Source organism: Geotrypetes seraphini, chromosome 5, assembly GCF_902459505.1.
Source record: "Geotrypetes seraphini chromosome 5, aGeoSer1.1, whole genome shotgun sequence".
Classification (NCBI taxonomy): Eukaryota; Metazoa; Chordata; class Amphibia; order Gymnophiona; family Dermophiidae; genus Geotrypetes; species Geotrypetes seraphini.
Genome location: NC_047088.1, coordinates 86,065,362 through 86,081,088, shown reverse-complemented (window position 1 = coordinate 86,081,088; position 15,727 = coordinate 86,065,362). Strand labels below are relative to the sequence as shown.

The following is a 15,727-nucleotide window of genomic DNA, read 5'->3' as shown; positions in this document are numbered from 1 at the left end:
AATATTGTGCACAATTCTGGAGGCCGAACCTTCAAAAAGATATAAAAAGGATGGAGTTGGTTCAGAGGAAAGCTACTAAAATGGTATGTGGTCTTCATCAAAAGGCGTATGGAGACAGACTTAAAGATCTCAATCTGTATACTTTGGAGGAAAGGCGGGAGAGGGGAGATATGATAGAGACATTTAAATACCTACGTAATGTAAATGCGCATGTGTTGAGTCTATTTCATTTGAAAGGAAGCTGCAATGAGAGGGCATAGGTTGAAGTTAAGAGGTGATAGGCTCCAGAGTAATCTGAGGAAATACTATTTTACAGAAAGGGTGGTAGATGGCGTGGAAGATGTGTGGAACAGTCTCCTGAAAGAGGTGGTGGAGACAGAAACTGTCTGAATTCAAAAGAGCTTGGGATAGGCATGTGGGATCTCTCAGAGAGAGAGAGAAAAAGATAATGGCTACTGCGGATGGGCAAACTAGATGGGCCATTTGGCCTTTATCTGCCATCATGTTTCTATTACAATATGATCTCTTATCCCCTATTTACTAGGTGGTAAGCGCTCCCATGCTAATCAGTTAGCATACAGCAATGTAGCTGCACTAACCAATTAGCACAGGGCATGCCTACACTCTGTTCCCAAGCACACACCCCCTGCTAAAAATTAAAATCTTTTTTTTAGCACGTGGGAAGCATGGGCTGATCTAAAACTACTGCAGGATGCCCGAGTTTGTTCTGAAGTACTGCCTTTTTAACCTACGGTAAGCATATGTTAGTGCATGCCGCAGCTTAGTAAAAGTACATGAGGCATTGGGTATTTAAATGACTTGCCCAAGATCACAAGAAGCAGCAGTGGGATTTGAATCAGGCTTCTGTAGTTGTCAACCCAGTGTCCTAATCATGAGGCTGCTCCTTCTAAAGTTATTTCTTACTAGTGTTTAAGCCCGTTACATTAACGGGTGCTAGAATATATGCCTGTCTGTCTTCCTTTATTTATGTCTCTCTCCCTGCTCCTGTCTCTTTCTGTCTCTCTCCCTGGCACCCTTTGTCTGTCTGTCTCTCGGTTCATAGACAAAATCGCGCGAGACAACGGCACACCGTCAACTGAGCGCAAAGTTGACGGCGCGCTGAAGAAAAGCACTATTTTAAAGGGTTCCGACGGGGGGTGTTGGTGGGGAACCCCCCTATTTTACTTAATAGACATCGCGCTGGCGTTGTGAGGGGTTTGGGGGGTTGTAACCCCCCTCATTATACTTGAAACTGAACTTTTTGCCTGTTTTTTAGGGAAAAAGTTCAGTTTTAAGTATAATGTGGGGGGTTCCAACCCCCCAAACTCCCCACAACGCCAGCGCAAGGTCCCCACCAACACCCCCCGTCGGAGCCCTTTAAAATAGTGCTTTTCTTCGGCGCGCCGTCAATCTTGCACTCAGTTGTCGGCGCGCCGTTGTCTCGCGCAATTTAGTCTCGTCACCTGTCTCTCTGGTCCCCTGTCTGTCTTTATTTCTGTCTGTCTCTCTCCCTGGCCTCCTTTGTCTGTCTGTATTTCTTTCTGTCTCTCTCCCCCTACCCCCCACACTTTCCTTTGCAGAAGCAGCAGCGGATCACACACCACAGCGGCAGGGAACACAAAATCCTAAGTGCGCATGTGTGCTTAGGCTTTTATTATATAGGATTTGTGGATTAGATCATTAAGCCCGATTGCTCTTTCTGTATTTCTACACAGGGCAATGCCTCCCAGTGGGTTATTTTTGCTCATACCATGACAGTAGTGATCCTCACTCCTAAGCCAGGGTATGTAGAGTATTAGCTGTCTCACATATTTACTGCTAATGCTCACCGAAGTACTTACACTGTGCCAAAGAGAGCTTCCTTCTTGAGTTCATATGGAGTATGTGCAATTTACCCAGGTGTGCTTGGACGTTCTTTTAATGAGGTCTGTGCTACCCAAAACAATGGGAAATATTTCTGCATCCTTCTGCCACATTTTTCTTGGTCTCAGACTGCCTTCTCACACTCTGCATGCCACTCTTGCTTTTTGCTGTACATTTCAATAGCTGAAATTTTAACTTCCAGGTCTTCTCCAAGATTCTCCTCTTTTCACTGACTCTCAACTCTTCATATCTCTTTCAATCTACAAAGCACTCTTCTCAATCTCTCTTATCAGTGCTTTCTCTGAACCTGGAGAGATTGGCTTAGTTTCTCTCCCAGAAAGATCAAAACCCTTTCCCTACCCCTTTTACTTGAAATCAGAATAAGCCGATTGCTTCTTTCTCTCTGTAGATGACAGTATGTTCCCTCATATGGGTAAGTGAATATTATACAGTATGTCTTCATTGGAAAGATCCAGAGTATCTGGCATGAATATGATAGTGAGCCACATGCATACCAAAACAGAGAGAGAGAGAAAAAAAACCCCAAACACTGTACAGCAGCAGTAAAATGCAACCCCTAACCACAAATGTTTCTACTGAATATAAATAACAATTGTTTTTCCATGTTCTCATCCGTGAGCTGGGCAGCTGCAGTCATCATGATCCAGTCATGTGAACTGCAGATAACTTTGGCTGAACATTACAAGCTGTAGTGCTGGTCTGTGTGCTTCAGAACATTGGCTTTCTCCTGCTCGGACTGTTTTCCTCTCATCCACGATGTTACTCTTTAGTTGTCTTTTCTTTCAGTTCAAAGAAACTTTGATAGTGCACAACCATGTTTTAGTAATTATGGGGGAGATTTCATATTATCTGCATAGCTGCGCAATCCTCATTCGTGTTTAAACTGTCTGCAATAACGTTCAGACTAAAAACATATAACTTTTATTTTGCCCTCCCTTTTACTGAGCCGCAGTAGAGGTTTCTACTGCGGCCTGAGCTCTAAATGCTCCAATGCTTATAGAATTCCTATGAGTGTCATAGCAGCGTCAAAGCATGTAGCGCTCCAGGTCGAAGTAGAAACCTCTACCGCGACTCATTAAAAGGGAGGGTTAATTGCCAAAGGAAAAAATACACGTGCACATTATAGAGATACCAAGGGTGAATCCCAAAGATTGATATTTTCCACGCCAAGAAGTGAGAGTTTTCAAACCATATATCCAGGATATAAATCTAGAATTATTTAAGTGTAGTATTAAATGATATTGGCTTTCCTTTGGAGTCTCTGGCAAAATACAGACAAAGTGGGGAGCAATTTGAGTAAATTTTTTGAGCTGAAAATTGTCTGCCACACAGTAGTTAGAAGTATGTACATCAGTTTCAGAGCACACATACTTGCAATAAAGGGAAGAATAATCAGACTAGCCCTGACCCAGGACAGCTTTAGGTGGGTGGTGCAGGACATAACACTGCCATACCTAGATTATCGCAATTCCCTCTACTACGGCATTACAGAGAAGGAACTGAAGCAACTGCTCCAAAACGCAGCAGCCAGGCAAAATTGTCTCTCAAGTCGGGTGACTTCATGACTCTGGGAGAGAAGGTGAAGCAGTTGGGTGAGTAGGTGGTATTCTTGTTCATCCTACCTGTTGAGGGTAAAGGCCAGGAGCAGGGATCACAATTACAAATCATAAGAGTGTCCCACCCTAACCACAGGAACATTTCCACTAAGCACAGGTAAAAGTTCATATGTATACATGTGCACAGGGAGGGAAATATTTGGACAATGGTATTGATAAGCAAACACACACCTGTCTAAAATCACAACACAGATGTACTTGCCTCTGGTTCTGCACCTTTTTGATACAGAGTGGGAGAATAACTACTGGACCAAAGCTAGTTACATTATTTGAGAGTTTGGGAAAGGATGCTTGATTTAGGCTTTTTCACCACCAGTTCATCAAGCATTATATATCTTCATCTGGCCTACAATCATAATTACAATATGTAATCCCTAAAAACAGGTCTAAATGTTTAACTTTAACATTAAAATCAACAATCCCATTGAATGATATAGCAAAATACTCAATAACTGGTTTTTTTTTTTAAACCAGTATCTGGAGAAACCATGTAGTCCTTTCCCTTCCTTCCAGCTTCAGTTGTAAAATGTCATGAATAGAGTTCAAGACAGGAAACAGACAATGGGCATATGGGTGTTGAGAACATAAAATCCACTGAACTTATCTTGCCTCATCAGTTTTTGCTGCATCCTCTATGCCTGTCCTGTGCATCCCCTCATAAAAACAGCCCTTAGAGAAAAGGACCAGTTAGGCGAGACCCTTGGCTCAAAAAAGGAATGAATCCCTGTTTTCCCTTAGTCTTTGGGAGGAGCCCAGAGGCTGCTGAATTTGCAGATGGATTGTGTTTACGGTTAAAAGCTGAAGGAGAACAGATAAGGCAATGGCAAGAAAGACATCAAAAGGGTACATTCAAGTTCTCTGTATTCATCATGTACTAATAATTCCCCCTTTAAAAAAAAGTCATCAAAATATGTGAAATTTTGAAGAAAATAAAGCACAGGACAGACAGGGAAAAATGCTTGAATACTTGATTAAATTCATGTAAACCATTCTGAGCTCCCCTGGGAGAACGGTATAGAAAATTGTAGGTGTAGTCAAAGTTGAGGGGCAGTAGAGGGAGATCCAGAATACTGCTGGCTTCAGTTTTGAGACTAGGAGATGAGGAGCAGATTACCTATTTGCAGAACAATAATCCTTGTTTGCTTTCACCAAGGAATTGATGGTGTATTTGCTGAAACATTTGCATCTTTGTGTAGATAGGGGAGATCACCAGAAACCTAGGAACTCTTAAGTGCTGCATTTTATGTGTCTTATAAAATCTTTGCATCGCTTTCTGGAAGTGAAATTTTTGTTACTTGCAACTGTTTTGCAACAGTAAACTTTTTCTGGTACAGAAAGAAAACTTTCCCATCTAGCCTCCTACTATCCACTGAAGACGCCATGGCTGAATCCATCCTCCCCATCATAAACTCCTCCCTCTCCAGCGGAGAGGTGCCACTCAGCTGGAAATCGACAATCATTAAGCCCACCCTCGACCCTAATAACCCAAGCAATTACTTGCCAGTCTCCAACCTCCCATTTGTCTCCAAACTCCTAGAACGAATAGTGCTCCACCGTCTGCAACCTTTCATGGAAAAACAAGCTACCCTATCGCTTTCTCAATCCGGCTTCCATGCGGGCAATAGCATGGAGCCAGTACTCCTAGACATAATTAATGACAGCTGGTCAATACTTGACAAAGGCAGTGATGCCCTACTAGTTCTACTAGACCTAAGCTCTGGCTTTGACACTGTAGACCACCAGCTCCTCCTTACACAGAGTCTCATTATGTAGACTCTCCGACCTTGGAATCAAGGACACTGCCCTCCAATGGTTCACCTTTTTCCTGCATCAGAGAACTCTAAACAGTCCTGCTAGGACCACACAAGTCAGAACCCAAATCTATCAAATATGGTGTTCCCCAAGGTGCCCTGCTGCCCCCCTCCTATTTAACCTTTACATCAGACCAGACATTGATATAGCCCAAAAATACAACATTAAAATCCATTTCTATTCCGACAACATTCAACTACTCATCCCACTAGGTGCAAACTGATCAGCCCAAATTGCTAACTTCCAACTTTGCCTTTCCAACATGAAAAACTGGATGACAAACAACAAACTACAGCTGAATGCCACTTAGACCGAGCTCTTATGGATCAGAATGAAAAATGCCAAATACACCCGCCCAACACTATCATGGGAATACACCCCCTTAACATCAGCAGACCAGGTACGTAGCCTTGGAGTAACATTGGACAGCCACCTGTTCCTATCCACCCACATCTCCCAGGTGGTCTCCACTTCCTTCTACTACCTCCTCCAACTGAGAAGGCTCAAACCCTATATCTCCAAAACAGACCTGACTCAACTCCTCTACGCCTATGTTCTCTCCAGGATGGATTACTGCAACTCCATATTTAATGGAGTTGCCAAAAAGGAACTTAGGTGCCTCCAGCGAGTCCAAAACACAGTGATACACCTCCTATACAACCTCAACTATCATGACCCCATCTCCCCAGCAATCTGCACAACCGGATCAAGAAACGCTGCACATTCAAGGCACTGGTAATAGCGCATAAAAGGTTCCACACCACCACCCAGCCTAAATAAACTGCAAGCTATGTATATATGCCCCTACCCGCTCCCTCCGCTCTAAAGCAGAGAGATGACTGTGCATCCCCCCAGGAAGATCTCTCCTCTTGGAAACTGCTCACAAAAGTTCCTACAGCCACTTCATCCCACTGCTTTGGAACCAACTCCCCCCTCAAATCATAGAACTAATTGATGACCTTCCAAAGAGCAGTGAAGATCTTTCTCTTCAACTAAAGGCCCAAACGCAAACAATTCCCTATGATCTCTCTCCACCAATAACTACCAGCGGGCGAACCCCTGGTTCAATCTTCTGTAATGCCCCTCCAGAAATTCCCTATGAATGTCCTCAAGTTACTGTACTGCCCAACCTTTCCCTTTTGTGACTATATTGTATAGTATTGTATTGTACTGTATTGCCAAATGTACTATCCAATGTAACTTCTGTGAATATTGACTTGTAACCCGTTTTGAGCTCCTGGGAGGACGGGATAGAAATCGAATCAAATAAATAAAGATTAGTGCCTGCTAATCAGTTAATGCAGACTTAGCATCTCCTAAATAGAAGGCAGAAGTGTTCCTGTGTTAATATTTTGAAGGTCTTACATAGGGTTACCAGATGTCTGGATTTCCCTGGAAATGTCCTCCAGCACTTTGTCCGGGTTTTGAAAAGCTTCCAACAAATCGCCGTCGGGCAGGAGGACATGCGCGCATGCCCCAGGCAGCCGGGGAGGGGGGGGGGGGTGTCAAGGGGTCTGGATTTTCCATTTGGAAAATCTGGTAACCCTAGTCTTACATGCGAATGACAACATTAGTGCCTGGCCTGCAATAAAAAAGAAGCCCAAAATTTGGGCTTATTGCACAGAAAATTCCTGTGTTGAAATACAGTAAGCCTAGATTTTACCACACTGTATAGTAAAAGAGTCCCTAGATCTGTGCTTTAGGCAATACAGTTATGCAATTTATCGTAGATTATAAATTGCAGCAGTGGGATTTAAATCAGGTTTTCCTAGTTGTTAGGCCTCTGCTCTAACTACCAGGCTGCTCCTCCATTCTTATCACACCACTCTGTTTCAGTTCCCTCTTGTGATTTGTAATTTGTAATTGTGATCCCTACTCCTGGATGGGGGGAGGGGAGCGCAAACAGGGCAACTGCCCTGGGCTCCATGGCTTGCAAGGGGCCTCCATAGGCCAGGATGTCCTTCTCTTCTCCTCATCCTGTTCCGAAGCCCCACTTACCTTTTAAAATGCAAAGGGGTCACTGGCATGGCAGCAGTTCTGTAGCACTGCTTGTGGATTCCTCGGCGCTGTTTCCCCTGATAAAGTCCGCCCAAGCGGAAACAGGAAGTTGTGTCAGTAGGGTGGACCAAGGCAGGGGAACAGCGCCGAGGAATCCACAAGCAGTGCTAGAGAATCACTGTCATACCAGTGACCCTTTGCATTTTAAAAGTTGAGGGATCTTCAGAATGTGGTGGGGTTACCAGATGTCTGGATTTCCCCGGATGGCTTTTCAAAACCTGGCACTTTGTCTGGGTTTTAAAAAGCTCCTCTCTAATTAAATATTTATATAGGTGCTTACTATTTCCTTATAAAGATGAAAAATATGTTATTTGCACTTTTTGAAGGATATGAATATATTTCATTAATAACTATATAATAATTTTTGATGGGAAAAATGTGTTGATCTATTTATATATTTTAAGGATTTTAAGTGATGTATAAAGTGTAAAATGAAATTTTCTTGTATTCACTTAATGAAAGTGCTAAAAATGAAGAAAGATATTTAAAAAACAAAAAAGTTCCTCTCAATTACGTCGGGCAGGAGGCAATCCGCGCATGCATGGACGCTATGCGATGACATCACGTGCGCATGGCACTCACGTATGCGCGGATTGCCTCCTGCCCGACCAAAGCAGGGGGGGCGGAGCTAGGGCGGGTCTAGGGTTTCCGGATTTTACAATCGTAAAATCTGGCAACCCTAATTCTGGCCCACAAAGGCCCCCTGGAGCAGCTGATTTTTAACCCCCTCTTTTACTAAGGGCGCTAACCGCTAACGTGTCCATAGACTAATAGCGCACCTTAGTAAAAGAGGGCCTAAATGAAGGGAGGAATACTAGATAGGAGAGCATGTGGTGGACTCATTGGTGGGGGATGGAAGAGAGATGCTAGATGGGAGGGCATTTGGTGGGTAGGGAATTTGGGGGAGGAGCAGGGAGAAGAGGAAATGGGGAGGGGGGGCACCTCTTTAATTTCTGCCCTGGGTCCCAGCATGTCTAACTGTGGCCCTGCTCCTGGATTGTTTTGAAAGGTATTTTTTTTCCATTGCTAGATTTTTTTTTACTATATACAAGAGGCAATACGGAAACATTTTGCAGGGCCTGCAATTTAATTGTTAAAGAGAAATGCCTTACAGGCACCTGACCTGCTGCAAAGTGTGCACCAAGCTTTAAAAATATACACTCCCTCTTTTGCCCAAACTCCATCCCTTTTATGATATAGGTTAATGTATGTGCAATGTGAACAACATGGGTACTTTTACCTAAAGCAGAAGTAGGCAATTTTCAGACATATTCCAGAAATGGCTTTTAAAATTGCCCACTACAGGCATACACAAACTGTCTCATGTCCATGTGCGTCACTGCTACTCCCCATACTTGGTAAAAAGGTCAGGATCCTTCTTGCTGCAGGAAGTATGCCAGCCTTGCTGAGTGGCCTGCTCATTTCCATGTATGTAAAATCAAGGACACTCTGCACACTTAAAAGGTTCAGGCTGAACTCTTTCTGCATTCTTGTCAAATTTCAGTTCCCTGTGACTTGGTTAGTGTCTCTGTTGTAGAAGTGTGGGAATTAAATTAACTACTTACCCTATGCATTGAGAGCTCCCAAGGGTTTATATTATTATGTAATTTGACAATTCACTTACAATTTCTGTTCATAAAATGTCAATATGTACTGCGTATTTTTAACTAAAGGTAGAAAACTAAATACCAGCCCCCAGATACATACCCCCAGATATAAACCCCCAGATACATACACAGGGTCAAATTCTATAAATGGTATCCCAATTGTAAGCGGCAGTAGGCATCTTACCGCAGTCTAATCAGCCAATCGGAATGCATGTTAGAAAAAGACAAAACACCCCAAGGTAGGCCTCCTATACCGTAGGCATCTGTCGCTATTCAGGGAGGCATGGGGTTGTCCAAGGCTAGGCGTGGGCATAATTTCACCCAGAAGTGGCCTTAGTCGAGCTTAGATGACCTTAGGTGTCTCGCTAGGGCTACGATAGGCACCTGAAATGTAGGCCAGAAAAATGCTGGTCTACATTTCAAATATGAAACTATTGAAAACCATTTGCACAATATCAAAAATGGACACTACTTCTATAATCCAACTTATTAATTAGATTTACTACTTAAGTAATTGGATTTAATAGTATGACTTTTGACTTTTTAATCACATTACATTAATTTAGCTTCTAATGGGGACAAGCCTCAGACTTAGGAGAACTTAAAGAGAGAAACACATTACTCTCTTATCTCCTTATAACATCACCGGCAATTACCCCACCTCCCTACCAATATAGATAAATTAACTATTTTATTCTATTTCTATTTTTTAAAAATACATTACATTAATTTTAATAAATAATTCTAAATACTGTCTCCTCTTTTATTAATTTAAATCCTTAAAAACTTATTATATTTAAACTACAAAAACTATTTTGGTATGGGATATATATTACTTAAAATAGATCAGCATGCCATTTTTGAAACTCAGGACCAACTCATATCAAATCATATATGTTATGCCAGTTATGCCCCAGCATATTACTGATAATTTTGTTTATGTATTCTCAAGTCTGCTGACCCAGCATATTACTGATAAGTTTGTTTACTAATATGTATTCTCAAATCTGCTGACCTGAACTCCTGACCCCCAAGACCAGATGGTCTCTACAATAACATTGCTTATTGTAGATCCTAACCTCTTTGATCTGACTTCTTTGATCACACCAAAAGGACAAATGGCCTCTGTAACACCTTCTTGATAGCATCAAAGAGACAGTGCAACACCTATCCTGACTTCCTTTATTTGAATGACAACTGGATACAACACCTCCTTGCCGCTCAAATAACCTCAGTAAAGACAGATGGGAAACTACATCAAAAAGAAAGGGACAGTAAACATCCTAACCTCCTTGATCTTCAAAGGGACAGTGAAACCAGTCTCATGGGAAAACAATTTCTGCAAACACCTCCTTCTGACATCCTGACCTGGGTATTGTCAAAACACAGAACCAAAGAGCAGGACTAATTGTAACAGCAGGACCAGCTGTTTATGCTTTTACTATGAACTCCGCAGTGTGCATCCTATATAAGACCGGGATTCTGACCCTGACAGTAGAATCCATGACGGTTGGCCACGTCTCACGGGACAGTCCTTTGGTCTTTCCATCCATCTATTGTAGGGGTTCACAATAGTGAGGATGGGGTCTGGGGTCAAGGTGAGGATAATTTATATTTAATTCTTATATGTGTATAATAAAGTGTTATTGTTTATGCTTTATATTGTCTGGGTGCTTTCCTGAGTGTTACTGATCATTCCACCTGTCAGAAATTAGTGGCATAACAAATTGGTACCAGAAGTGGGGTAATCATGTGGTCAGGAAAGTTAACTAGAAAACAAGGGGTGGAGGAGCAGGCTCCCAATCCCTCCATTCCAAATGGGAATGAAATTATGGGAAAATTAATGGCCACTGAGTGGTCTGTAGAAGCAGGATTGTGTGAATCCTGTACTTTTGGAAGTGGGGATCCACATGAATTATGTGCCTCCTTACAAAAGGTGAAAATCTCAAAAGGAGAAGAGCAAGAAGTAATTTCTAGACAAGGAAGGATGATTTTGTCAGACTGGAGGAATTTGCATGAAGCTAAACAGGAATTACAATTGAAATCAGGAGAGCTGGAAAAGAATAGGTGTAATCAACTGCATGCCTTTGGAATGCTGCAATGTCAGAATAAGTTGTTAATGGATAAGACCGTGCGATATGCACAATATAAATACAAAAAACGGAGGCGGAAAGTGAGTTACAGAAAAGTTAAAATCTTAAATTATCATCTGCCGGATAATTGGAATCCAAACAAACGGGATGGGGAAATTTGTGATTCAAATTTTAATAACAGTAAGGAGAATATATGTATTGAAGGAACGCAGGCAGATAGTTCAGAAGCAAAGCCAGTGAGGAGAAATTATGTTGTGGAAGACTTTAATCAGCACGAAGTCATGGATACGATGGCACGCTTTACACAGCAGCCTGGGGAACCACTAATGCCATGGGTAATTCGGGTACAGGAGATGGGCGCAGCAGGGATTATGTGGGATGCCACAGATGCCCCTAAATTTGTTCAAATTAGTCAAGAAATAGCAGTACAAAATGCGTTACGAGAGGATCCTTATCCTGCAAAAAATGCCCAATGGTCTTTATTAGAGATAATTAGTAGGGGTGACACGAGGCGATATCCACTTGAATCTGATTGGCCCTCAAATGATAAGATTTGGTATACATTAAAAGATGCTCAAATGAGAATTAAGGAGGAGTCTATGAAGGCAGCCTTAGTAATAGGTCACGCTGACACATATATGTCATTACCTTTTACTGAGTCCATGAGAAATAAAATGATTAAGTATGCTGCACCAGCATACAAACAGGTAAAGATAACTTTGTTGATCAATCAAATAGACAGGACTATTTTGGAAGCCTTAGAAGTGATCCGACAGTTAGGAGATCGGGGGGACTGGGGACCTCAAAATACTTTTGATAAAAAGAGAACAGGACAATCCAATTCAAACAGGGCTAAGCGGGTGTCTCGGAGGAATATGTTTTTGGCATTAATAAAAGATGGTGTAAAGAGGGAAGAAATAGATGGAAAAAATACAAGGACATTATGGGGAATGTATAAAAGTAGAGGACTGGGAAAGAAATCTATGCCTCAAGCACACGTAAACAAAGAAGAGAGGGTGCCAACGGCTCCCCCTGAGGAAACTGCTTCCATTCTTTATCCTGATTTAAAAGGGTGGAAGTGTTGGGAGAATCAATAATGTGAATGCCGAGCCTCAGTGTGTGCCTGGACCAAATTAGAACAGCGTCCGCAGGTAGAGATAAATATCTAGTAGAAATCTGGGGAGCAAAAGGTACAAGCTGTAGTGGGCAATGGGGTGTAGGAATATAAATATCAGGATTGGGGGGAAAATTATACAAGCAGGAAGAAAAAATTTAACAAATTTTAAAATTGGACAATTACCAATTTGGGATTAATCTATGGGATTCCTTGCCAGATATCCAAAAAGGGTTAACATGACAGCTTTCCGATGGAAACATGAACCAATGCATTTTTACTATCCCTAGAGTGGAGCAATGTCCAGAACAATTTGCATAGTATAAGGAAGTTGCACTCCAAGTAATTTTGCAAATGTGTCTTTTACCTAAAACACTAATATTGTTAACCACTATACCTGCCCGTAAACCTCTCTTGTATATTTTATAGATTAAAAATTCCCTGCGTGCATTCTCTTACGATTGTGTGACAGAGCTTTGAAATGGAAGAAAATAGAAAAGAAGACCAGTAAAACTATATAGGGCAATTAACTTAAGTTTCTATCTCTCTCTTTCTTTTAGAAGCTTATTATCTAAGACATGGTCCGGAGAACCAATTTCACTGTGCCACATTTAAAATACTTCCAGCAATGTGACCTGATAGTGGGAATCCAATGGATACCACATTTGTTTGTGACTCTTTTGATTAATAGTGTGCTTATTTACAGATTAAATTCAACCCTGAATCATTACTGATGGAAGAAAGCATGCCGGAGCTCTGTGTTTGTCTGTTTCTGTTATGTGTTGTCTGTTCTAGCTTATGGGGTACCCCAACATTGCACATTGGCCATTTCCAGAGTTTATTCCACCCCTTCTATTAGTCCAAATGGTACCATATCCCTTTCCAAAAAAGATTCCCCCACATACCAGAAAGTATCTTATGAAGACCATGCTCACAATGATTTTATGTTATGGCTCACAGGTAATAGAGGCCATCAGCGTGCCAGATTTTGGAAATAAAGGGGACGCCCATGTGGAATCCCTACGTGGGTCAGGGCAAAGGGTCTATAGAGTGGGCAGACTTGATGGGCCTTGGCCCTTTTCTGCCGTCATCTTTCTATGTTTCTATGTTTCTATACAGCCCAATGATAATTTAGTTAGGGGTTATATTATAAAAGGATATCTGAAGAGAAATAATTAGAAAGCTTTATACCTGGTAAAATGGTGTTCAACTTACCAGGTATAAACAGTGCAGTGCACATAAATGACATAAGTTATTTTAGTATCACATTCTGTACGTGTGTATGGTCTCTCTTAAATGACATAATAATTATGTCCAGAACATAAAAAGGTATATTTTCTGAATGTCCTACAGAATACCTTTAAGTGCATTAGTGTTGTTTCTCTTATCTCACACAAATACTACCTTACACATAAGTATTGTGTCAAATGTTATCACATTCTGTACGTGTGTATGGTCTCTCTTAAATGACATAATAATTATGTCCAGAACATAAAAAGGTATATTTTCTGAATGTCTTACAGAATACCTTTAAGTGCATTAGTGTTGTTTCTCTTATCTCACACAAATACTACCTTACCCATAAGTATTGTGTCAAATGTTATCACATTCTGTACGTGTGTATGGTCTCTCTTAAATGACATAATAATTATGTCCAGAACATAAAAAGGTATATTTTCTGAATGTCCTACAGAATACCTTTAAGTGCATTAGTGTTGTTTCTCTTATCTCACACAAATACTACTTTACACACAAGTATTGTGTCACATGTTATCACCTTCTGTACATAAAGTGGTTTTTCTCCTTTTTCTCTTATACTCTCTTTTACCACTAGGGGGTTTAATGTAATTAAAGCATTGAAGATAAACAATCATGAGGAAATATTTTCCTTGAAAAATCACGTACTGGGAAATGTTATTCCATATAGACTTTCATCCTTTTGTGATAAAATTGGTCAGCTCTGCTCTCTCATTCTGATGATTTGGCTAACATGCTGGGTTAAGAGAAAATTTCACCAGACCGAGAAGATGAAGATGCAACCAGATATACAGTGCCGTGCCATGAGGCTGTTATGTGGCACCAACTGGGGAATAGAAGTGAGCCTATATCCTGCCACTTCACATTAGGGCTGGTCTCTGGAGGTGGGGCCTGAAACTTACATGAGTGAAGGCATGTGAGTGGCATAGCAAGCCTATTGAAACCGGAGCATAGCCAGACCCTAACCAAAGATGCTAAGAAAAACGGGATACCAGATAACTGCGGTGATCGATGGTGAATATGAAGCTACCCTAAATGTATGCCATGAGTAAGAGCACAAATATAATATTAATAAGATTATTAATTTTCATGATTCCCAATACGTGATACTTTCAAGTGAAAGGCCTAATTAGCAAGAAATATTAGGGAATGCAAGGACACCAGGTTTAGCACATAAGGAAATAAATTATGAAGGGAAAATTAATTTTCCCATTTTACCTTTGCTTAAAAGTAGAATAGATACTATTGTTTCTGAAATACTGGCTGGCAAAGAAGCATATTTTGGCTCCAGAGTAGCAGATGTATTTAGAAGGGAAGGTGAATGGGTGACAAATACTGTACATAATTATGAACTAACGCTATGATATGATCAGTTAATGTTACATGTCGTTAATGATATCACAAAGAATTAACTTTATCGCATTGATTTAAAAACCACATCACATTCTGTACCCTTAGATAGAAAATGGTGTAAATTTTGAAATGAAACAATGTGTCCTTAGTACTGTTGAACTTGTGATTCCTGCTAGTCAAGCTCCCTTTTCAGTATGTTTACAGAATGTTAATGTGTTGCAGTGAGCAACTGAATTTTGAAATAATAACTTGCATTCTGTGGCAGATTATATTGAAGCTACCACTGCACTCCATGGGTGGGATGCTATTACTAGAGGCTGTGATATGGCACAAAAGATGTTTAGCTATTAGGAGGACTTTTTATGGGAACAGACTTAAGAATCCAAGGGTGGAATGTTATGCCAGTTATGCCCCAGCATATTACTGATAATTTTGTTTATGTATTCTCAAGTCTGCTGACCCAGCATATTACTGATAAGTTTGTTTACTAATATGTATTCTCAAATCTGCTGACCTGAACTCCTGACCCCCAAGACCAGATGGTCTCTACAATAACATTGCTTATTGTAGATCCTAACCTCTTTGATCTGACTTCTTTGATCACACCAAAAGGACAAATGGCCTCTGTAACACCTTCTTGATAGCATCAAAGAGACAGTGCAACACCTATCCTGACTTCCTTTATTTGAATGACAACTGGATACAACACCTCCTTGCCGCTCAAATAACCTCAGTAAAGACAGATGGGAAACTACATCAAAAAGAAAGGGACAGTAAACATCCTAACCTCCTTGATCTTCAAAGGGACAGTGAAACCAGTCTCATGGGAAAACAATTTCTGCAAACACCTCCTTCTGACATCCTGACCTGGGTATTGTCAAAACACAGAACCAAAGAGCAGGACTAATTGTAACAGCAGGACCAGCTGTTTAT

The 15,727-nt window shown here is 41.1% G+C and overlaps 1 protein-coding gene across 7 annotated transcripts in view; it reads left to right on the top strand.

Annotated features, from left to right (window-relative positions):
* NHSL2 (NHS like 2) overlaps nt 1–15,727 on the top strand; it is a 542,601-nt gene that overhangs the window by 121,900 nt on the left and 404,974 nt on the right. The gene's annotated exons all lie outside the window — the stretch shown is intronic.